General features: G+C 39.3%; 1 pseudogene; it reads left to right on the top strand.

Annotated features, from left to right (window-relative positions):
* The first annotated feature begins 241 nt into the window (after positions 1-241).
* On the top strand, positions 242-965 carry LOC102830032 (annotated as a pseudogene).
* The last annotated feature ends 8,425 nt before the right edge of the window (positions 966-9,390 follow it).

Genomic DNA, 9,390 nt, shown 5'->3' with positions numbered 1-9,390 from the left:
AAATGGTAAGGTTGTAGCGAGGGTCTAAAGACATGGGTGCTGTCACCATTCAGGTGAGGCAAGAAGAGAAAATATATACTCAAGGTTAAAGTAAAATAAGCAAGCAAACAACAAGTAAAGCAAATAGTGAAAAATAATTTTAAAAGTAACAACTGAAAAGAATACAAAGGGAGTGAGAAGCGGCTGGTATGCTGAGTGAAGGAGGCAGGAACTGGAATGTGAGCAAAAGCTGGTGGCCACCATGGCCTGGATCACCACCATCGAGGTGGTGAAGCACAAGATCCAGGTTCTGCAGCAGCAGGCCGATAATGCCGAGGAGAGGCCTGAACGCTCCCAGCTGGAAGTGGAGGGAGAAAGGCCGGCCTGGGAACAGGCTGAGGCAGAGGTGGCCTCCTTAAACCGTCAGATCCAGCTGGTTGAAGAGTTGGACAGCGCTTAGGAGCACTTGACCCCTGCCCTGAAAAAGCTAGAGGAGGCAGAGAAAGCTGCTGATGAGAGCGAGAAAGGTATGAAAGTTATTGAAAACCAGGCCTTAAAAGATGAAGAAAAGATGGAACTCCAGGAAATCCAGTTCAAGGGAAGAGGCATATCAGAAGTATGAGGAGGTAGCTAGTAAGTTGGTGATTATTGAAGGGGATGTGGAACCACTGAAGAGGGAGCTGAGTTGGCAGAATCTCGTTGCTGAGATATGGATGAGCAGGTTAGACTGATGGACAAGAACCTGAAGTGTCTGAGTGCTGCTGAAGAAAAGCACTCTCAAAAAGAATACAAATATGAAGAAGAGATAAAGATTCTTACTGATAAACTCAAGGAAGCAGAGACCAGTGCTGAGTTTGCTGAGAGATCAGTAGCCAAGCTGGAAAAGACAATTGATGATTTGGAAGATAAACTGAAATGCACCAAAGAGGAGCATCTCTGTACACAAAGGATGCTGGGCCAGACTACTTGACCTGGATGAGATGTAGAGCACCCCAGTCCTGCCCTGCCGCTGCTCCTCCCCTTGACCCTGACTCCGCCTGAGGCCAGCCTGCCTGAAGCTGACCTTTAAACTGAGGGCTGATCTTTAACTGGAAGGTTGCTTTCTCCTCACCATCCACCCTCCCCCTCAATCATGTCTTTTTTTTTTTTTTTTTTTTTTTAACCTCTGCCTCTCCCCACTCCCCAGAGATCCTAACTGGGCCTAGGGGCTGAGCGCCGTTGGAAACAACATTTAAGGGAACGTGAACACATTGCAAGTGTCTTTAAAAGCATGTTGTGATGTATACATTTTGTAATTGCCTTTTTTGTTATAGCACCATATGTAACATATTCCAAATAACTCTGCAGCTCTGAAGCAGCAATCTAACCCCTTTCTTTTGGAAAGTAACTTTTCTGCTTAATACATATTGCCATCTCCATAGACAAGGGAAAGAAGTATGGGTCTGCCTTACTGAGAGCCAAACATAGCCAAGGGAAAGACTCTACTCTGGAAACCCTCAATGCTCTGTACAAAACACCAGCCAAACCAGAAAGGTGATTCCAGGAAGAGTTGTTATCCCAGAAAAAAAATAATAACAATTTTTTTAAGTTCTGTTCAGGTTTTCAGCTTTAAGTTATCTTGGTGCAAAGTGATTTTTATTTTTATTTTATCAGAAGTGACCAAACAAATAAATATGATAAGATCTCTGTGTGAAATCTCATCATTAACCCATCCTTTTTCCACTCCCTTCCTAACTATTCACAGAATGGATCATGTGTCCCTCTCATGGGTGACTACTTATTTGCTCTCCTGACTTCTTTTTTAAAAAAAGAAAAAAATGATTTGCCACTGATTTAGCCATATGAAACTCATCTCGTTACGCTATTCTGTTTCTCAAAGTGCCATCACAGTGTGCTTTGTAACAGTCAGTGTTGGAGAAATCTTGAATATCTTATATACAAACTTTTTTTTCAGAATTTTATATGATTGTGAAACTTTGCTTCTCTGGAGTTGGGGTGCACTGGCCATCCCATCTGGCTGATTCCTCTCTGCAGTCTGTAGATCAGCAGTGTGTGCTTGTCTTTTAAAAGTCCTTTCCCTACCCTGCCCCCGCCCCCCCCTTTTTTGATGAGGTTTCTGTGAGGTATGTCAGGTGGTCATTCTGCAGCTTAGTGTTTTCAAATGCAGTCTCCTTTGGTGTGGTCTATTTTGGGGGCTGATTGGGAGAGAGAAAAACTAATAGTGCAACTGTTTTTATACTGAAATTTGATGTGTCTTTTTTTAAAAAATAAAGAACCAGTCCCTACCCCCCCTCAAAAAAAGTACAAAACTAAAGAGAGAAAACAGTGAGAAATACAAAAACTGAAAGCAAAAGAACTAAAAACTAAACACAATTGGGGACAAGAATGAGTAAAAGAGAAAGAGACCAAAGAATAGTAAAGAAAAACAAACAGAAAAAAAAAAAAAAAAAACTAAAAAAAAAAAAGACAGAAACAGCAGTTGGGAAAGAAATGCAGAAAAAAAGAAGAGCTAGAACAGATAAAAAAAAAAAAAGCAAGGTTGAGGAAGAAATGGAAGCAAGAATAACCAAAGTAAAACAATGAAAGGAAAAACAATAGGAGAGGAGAAAATTCTGTTTCCAGCCAAGGACCTTACATGATGGGTCCTTGGCTGGAAGATGAGACGATAACACTCATGATCCTAGATGGAGTACATGTAGAGCTAGGTGTTGTCTTAACACCCAGTCCAGAAGTAGTTGGTGTAGACCCCAAAGTATTTGGGGGAATTATGGTATTTCCATCCCAGAGTGTAGCTGTGGGTAAGAGGTCCAAGTCCAGGGCTTGCCATAAGCAACTCTGCAGGTGTGAAGCAGGCCACAACTTACTCAAGGCTGCAGGGTGGGTTATGTTAGCTCTCCACACACTTTGATGTGGCTCTGACTGCTCAGAAAGTAGGCATTTAAGAAGGTGGGGGCTAGCCACAACTCTGGTCATCAGGATAATATGGGGTACAAGAAAAAAATTCTCACTTTCCTCTGCCAATAAGTGATGTGCTCTGTGCCACGTACTGTCTTCTTACCTTCAAAGCAGCCCACAAAGTTTCAAGATAGTCATGCTGCAACTGGCCAACTGACACAGTTCACCAGCTTGTTTTCTTCTTCTTCTTCTTCTTTTTTTTTTTCTGCACACATCTGTTAAGTTGTTTCTCCTCGTGAGGGCTAGTCCAGGGCTGGCCATGGTTGTGTTTGCAGATTTTGAGCAGGGCCTGCCCGAACAGGGCTAATGCAGATAACTCGCCTCTCCCTTAATGTGTCTCACTGTGTCTCACAGCTCAGACCACTGGCACAGCAGGATAATCCTTGAGGGTGTATATGGGTGTGGATCAGCATCGACTGGTCACCAGGGAAATGTGAAGAATAAGACAAAAATCACGCTTTTATATCCATGAGCCTCTGGTAGTTTTCTTGGCTCTGAAGCCTCTTACAAAAAGCTTAAGATGGCCTCAATGCATCTAGTCGGCCAGCACAGATGACCAGACCAGTCTGTCTTCTTTTGCTGTGTCTGTTCAGCCTTCCTCTTACTAAGCATTCAGTCCACTTCTCTATCACTGTATCTGAAGCTCAGGTTCCAGGACTCTCATCAGCATCTTTGCATTTTTTTTTTTTTTTTTAAATCTGTTGTAGAGAGTCATTACAGCTTTTCTGTATATCTGTCTACTACTGTGTGGATCAGCACTGGACTATAAACCATAAGGTTGGCCATTCAAATCCACCATCTTCTCCTTGGAAACCCTATACAAGATCACTATCTATCAGAAATGACTCGATGACACTTAACAACAACATATTTCTATCTATTGCTCAAGTTATCTCTCAAAAAAAGTCTAGAATCATATATCTTAGTGTGGTGCTGTGGAGTACTGATGTAGTGCTGCAAGACAATGCACTGGACTGCTGGGGCACTTAGAAATTCAAAGTTGGCTGTTCAAACCCAGCAGCCACTTCTCGGAAACCCTGTATAGACAGGTTTACTTTGAATTTGAGAACTAAGATGCCCCTCACTCTAGCCATGGCATTTTCAACAGTCTCATATGTTTGTGAAAGTTGTACAGTGAATAAGGAAGACTGTAGAATTGATGCATTTGAGTTATGATGTTGGAGAAGAATATTAAAAGTGTCAGGGACCGCCAAAGGAACAAACACATCTGTGCTGGAATTAGGACATCCAGAATGCTCCTTTAGAAGCCTGGATGGCCAGAGTTTGTCTCTTATACTTTGGACATGTTATCAAGAGGGGCCTGTCCCTCTTGATAGGTGTAGCAAAAAAGAGGGAGGAAAAGTGGAGGTGTAGCAAAAAGAGGGAGACCCACAAGGAGACGGATTGGCACAGTTGCAGAGTCAGTGGGTTCAAGTGTAGCAATGAGGTAGGTTGGTGCCGGTCTGGGCAGTGTTTCGTTCTGTTGCACATAAGGTAGTTATGAGTCAGTACTGACTCGATGGCACCTAACAACAACGAGTTGGAACTGAGTCGAGGGCACTTAACAACAACAACAACAATGCCCTTATAACATCTCCAATTAAAAATACTCATACACTAAGATCTTAATAGTACCCCACACGATATGCTCAGACAATCCCTTTTCATTTTAGTTGTTCTCTATCCTTCCAGTTACTCAGTCTAAAACTTGATTTACTTCTCTCTTTCTTTCATACCCCATAACAGATCTTTCTAGAAGCTATGTTGCTTTTACCACGAAAACATATCTAGAACTTTACAGCTTTTTATTCCAGCCACTGTTACCATCTTGGTGCAAGGCCTTATCGTCTCTTCTGCACATTTTTACAATGGGCCTATCTCTACTTGTCAAGTATAACCTATACTAAAAAAAAAAAAAAAAAATGTGTCTGTTCATATTACTCCTTGCTCAAACCATAAACGTTTTATTCAAAGTCCTTCAAAGGATTCTAATTCCCCATACCTGACCTGGTTCCTTTCAGATAGCCTCCTTCTCTTTTTCCTTTTGCTTACTATACTGGATAGCTCTGTATGTACTGTATAGCTTTTATACTACAGAGGCTTTCCACCTGCATTACTCCTCTTAATATAGCAACATGGCTAACTTCCTCATAATTTTCAAATGATTGTTCAGGTTTCTCCCCCACAATGGGACCTATGTCTCCCATTCCAAGTAATCCAGCAACTGTTTTTTTTATGCAAATCCATTCTTGACTTTTGTTGTTATTGTTAAGTGTCATCGAGTCGGTTCTGACTCATAGTGACCCTGTATAGAGTTTCCGAGGAGTGGCTGGTGAGTTTGAACCTCCAACCTTGCAGTTCAAACTGACCTTAAAGTCCAGTGTATATCCTATTGCATCACACCAGAACTCCTTATCTTCCCTATGCTACAAATTTTTATACACCTCATAAACTCTTTTTTCTTTATTTTTTAAAGGTTTTTATTGTAGATTGAGTGATAGTTTACAGGGCAGATCATCCTCAACAAATCATACACCTTGTTTCATTACAATGATTATAATCCCCTCCATGTATCATCAGTATTTCTCTCTATTCATTTCAGCTCTTTTTGTCTCTCTTTTTTAAAATAAAAAAAAACACACTCAGGCATGTATAATAATTTAAACCACCAAAGGGCACATTCTGCAAGTCTGCCTCCTGGCCACCAACTCTCAGTCCCTCTCTTCCCATGAATCTAGAGGCCTCAGCTGCTCCTTCTCTCCATGTCCCCATCTCTGCCTCCATCTTTGGTATCACTGCTTCTCTGGATAAGGTATCGCATTCCACTTGTGTTCTTCTCCCTTGATGGTCCTAGGGTTCTCTGTTTCTGGACTGTAAGATTAACTACCCCCCATTTTTGTTACAAAACTTCTACTTTACAATTGTGAGCATTGTAATTAGTCATAACAATTATTCACTATTGAATCATAAGAATCTTATCCCCATCTCTTTTAACCAGAACCATCTAGACAAGATGAAAACTATTCAGTGAGGACTTTTTTCCTCCACACACTATTAAAGTAAACTCCCCCTTGAAACCTTCTAAGCCAGTCAGTTTGTGCCTTTATCGCCCACTCATTATAGGTAGCCAATGTCTAAGTTGCCTATCCCTATCTACCCTGTGTGCAGAGGGGATAGCATAGTATACTTGATGTGATCATAAACTCTTTAATGCTATGTAGTTTATTCATTCATTATTTGTATTGTTTATTTTCTGTCTCCTCTACTATAATATGCACCATCAGAGCAGAAATATTTATATATTTTTCACTGGCATATCCTACTCATCTGCTTGATTTTTTTAATACTTATTTGCTGAATGAATGAGTGAAAATACTCATTGTTGCTGTTCCAACTCATAGTGACCCTTTATAGGGTTTCTTAGGAGCTGCCGTTGAGCTTCAGCCACCAACATTGTGGTTCAAATTGACATTTCAGTCCAGCACATTAATCCACAGCACCACACCAGGACTTCAAATACTCATAATAAGTGGGTAAAACGGAAGATATATGAAACATTGTCTGTATCACAAAATTATGTAGTGTCATTGTCTAGGATATCCAACAGAATAAAGCAAGAGCTTTGGAAACTCTGCATAGCAAGAATAAGCAAAGTGCCAAATCTAACTACAATCACTGAAATGCAAACAATTTGCCATTCAGTATATTGTTTTGTTAAGTGTCATTGAGTGGGTTCTGACCCATAGCGGCCCTGTATAGAGTTTCCAAGGAGCGGCTGGTGAGCTTGAATCACTGTACTTGTAGTTCAAACCAACTTTGCAGTCTAGCGCATTAACCTACCATGCTACACCAGAACTGCTATTCAGAATATATGAGGTTTTAAATGATCTCCTACAAGCTGATGTTCTAAGGAACTATGATTTTTAAACCCCTTTATTGTTTGGAAGTGTTTGTTGCTCATATAAAGATGACACAGGATACCTAAAGATTCCTAGTATGACATTTGGATTAAAAAACTTTCATGAAGATACCTGGGGTAGTCTGTTTTTGTTACATAAGGCTATATTGATTATTAAGTTACACTTGCACACTTTGTTAAAAGACCTGGTTGGAAACATTTGACCATGTTTTACTGACACTGAGATTCTTCATACTTATGGTGTTGTTGTTGTTAAGTGCTGTTGAGTCAGTTTCAACTCATAACAACCATGTATAGGGTTTTTGAGGAGTGACTGTAGGGTTTGAACTACCAACATTGCGCTTTGCAGTTCAATGCTTTTCCTATAACACCACAATGGGAATTCATACTTTGTTAGTGGTTTGTAATCTAGAAATGAAACACATCTTTTTTGATTAAGCGTGGCCCTAGTAGACCTGAGCCTGGATAGTTCTTGGGCTTCCCTATTGGCTGTGACTGTGCTTTCATTTTGCCTTTATTAAAGCCTTCATGTGAGCATGTTCTCTATGGAGTTCGGAGAGTTCTTTCAATTATTTTCATATAATAAATATGCTATTCATCAGCAGCAGCTCAACAGCAATAGGTTTTGCTTTTTTTTTTTAAAAAAAATCCATGAAATGTTTATATAAGGAATAGATTATAACTTATTTTTAGTTCTAATGGATAAGCCTTTCACTGTAACTTTTCATAATGTGCAACTAGAAAAAAAGATGATATTATCTGGTGTGATAAACTTCAAATTTATCATAATATTGTCAGGTTTTCTCTCATTTTTTGAGACATAAAAAAAGTCAAAGGATTTAATTCACATTTCAAAAAGTAAAATGAGTTGATTTGATTATAATTTGGTCAATGCTTAACTTTTATATGTGGCATAAACTTTTCAGATTATGTTTTTTTTTTTTTTTTTAATGTGAATTGCTATTAAATACAACAGGAAATTATATCCTACTAGAACCTCTGTAAGGAGCTCTGGTAGCGTAGTGGTTACGAATCGGGCTGCAAACCGCAAGGTCAGCAGTTAGAAATGACCAGCTGTTCCGCGGGAAAAAGATGAGGCTTTCTGCTCCCGTAAAGATTTACAGTCTCGAAAACCCAGTACAGGGTCGCTATGAGTCGGAATCGACTCCACGGCACATAACAACAACAACATAATCTCTCTAAGAAGTTCTGGTAGGTAGTGGTTACGAATCGGGTTGCTAATCTCAGGGTCAGCAGTTTGAAACTACCAGCTGTTCCATGGGAGAAAGGTGCTCCCGTAAAGATTTACAGCCTCTGAAACCCTATGCAGGGTCGCTGTGAGTTGGAACCAACTCAATGGCACATAACAACAACAACAACAACAACAGCAACAATAACCTCTCTAACTACTAATCGTCAAATATATTTTACTTTGTTTCACTTCCATGGTTTAAATTGAATTATTTTGTCAACTTACTCATGATGTCCAAAAGGAACATTTCCTAGAATGTTCTTTATTAATGTGCTGCATTTTTCTGATGATTTTCACACAGCCAGGGAATTCATGAGGTGAACTTTAAGGCAAAGTCATGTCACCTTTGATCTTTTGCTCAGTAATCCTTGAAGCACTGACAACTCAAAATGGTTACAATATTTCATTACCATGGAAATTGGAAGCGATGTGACCTTGATGTATGAGTTGTTGTTGTTGTAAAGTGCCGTCGAGTCAATTCTGACCCATAGAGACCCTGTAAAGGTTTCTGAGGAGCAGCTGGTGAGCTTGAACTGCCAACCTTGTAGTTCAAACGGCTTTGCAGTCTGACGCATTAACCCACAATGCCACACCAGGACTGTGTGTGGCACCAGACAACCCAAAACATGTAATGAATTCAGAGTCTTGAAGTTCTTGCCAATTATGTTTGTGTAACCTTTGGGATCAAAGTACTTCAATTCTAAAATGAGTCTACTTGTATTCCTGATAACTGCATATTTTAAAATAAAATTGTTACTCTACTGTTTTTTTTTTAAATACAGTCATACAATTTCTGCTAAAAGGTTGTAATTGTTGACATAAAAGTTATGAAAGTATGCTCATACATACATATAAAGAAACAATGCTATTTTTAAAGGAACATTTAGATAGTAAACACTAAAGTAGCAATGGTTAGCTAATCACTGACTACTGGTTCAACTGTAATATGTTTCCTTTTCAAACCATGCATTTTGTGTTTACCATAACATATTTTAGCAAATTTTAATGCAAGATGATGCATGATTAATTTAAAATCTTATTTAAATTGATATATTAAGCTTTCCTATTATCTTTAAACATGAAAACCTAGTAAAAGGTCTCATGTTTCAACATATTTCCTTAGACTACTCCATTCTTTCTTCTACATCAGACCCATGCTTTACTTCACTTTTGTAAAATACTGTAAAGTCACATTAAATTCTGTTTAACATTTGCTTAATATAAATTTTTGAAGGTTTAGTATCTGCTAATTTGTAGAGTCCTTGTGTGGCACTGCAGATTAAGG

This window comes from Chrysochloris asiatica, unplaced genomic scaffold (assembly GCF_000296735.1).
Source record: "Chrysochloris asiatica unplaced genomic scaffold, ChrAsi1.0 scaffold00017, whole genome shotgun sequence".
NCBI lineage: Eukaryota > Metazoa > Chordata > Mammalia > Afrosoricida > Chrysochloridae > Chrysochloris > Chrysochloris asiatica.
This window is presented reverse-complemented; position numbering and strand designations above follow the sequence as displayed.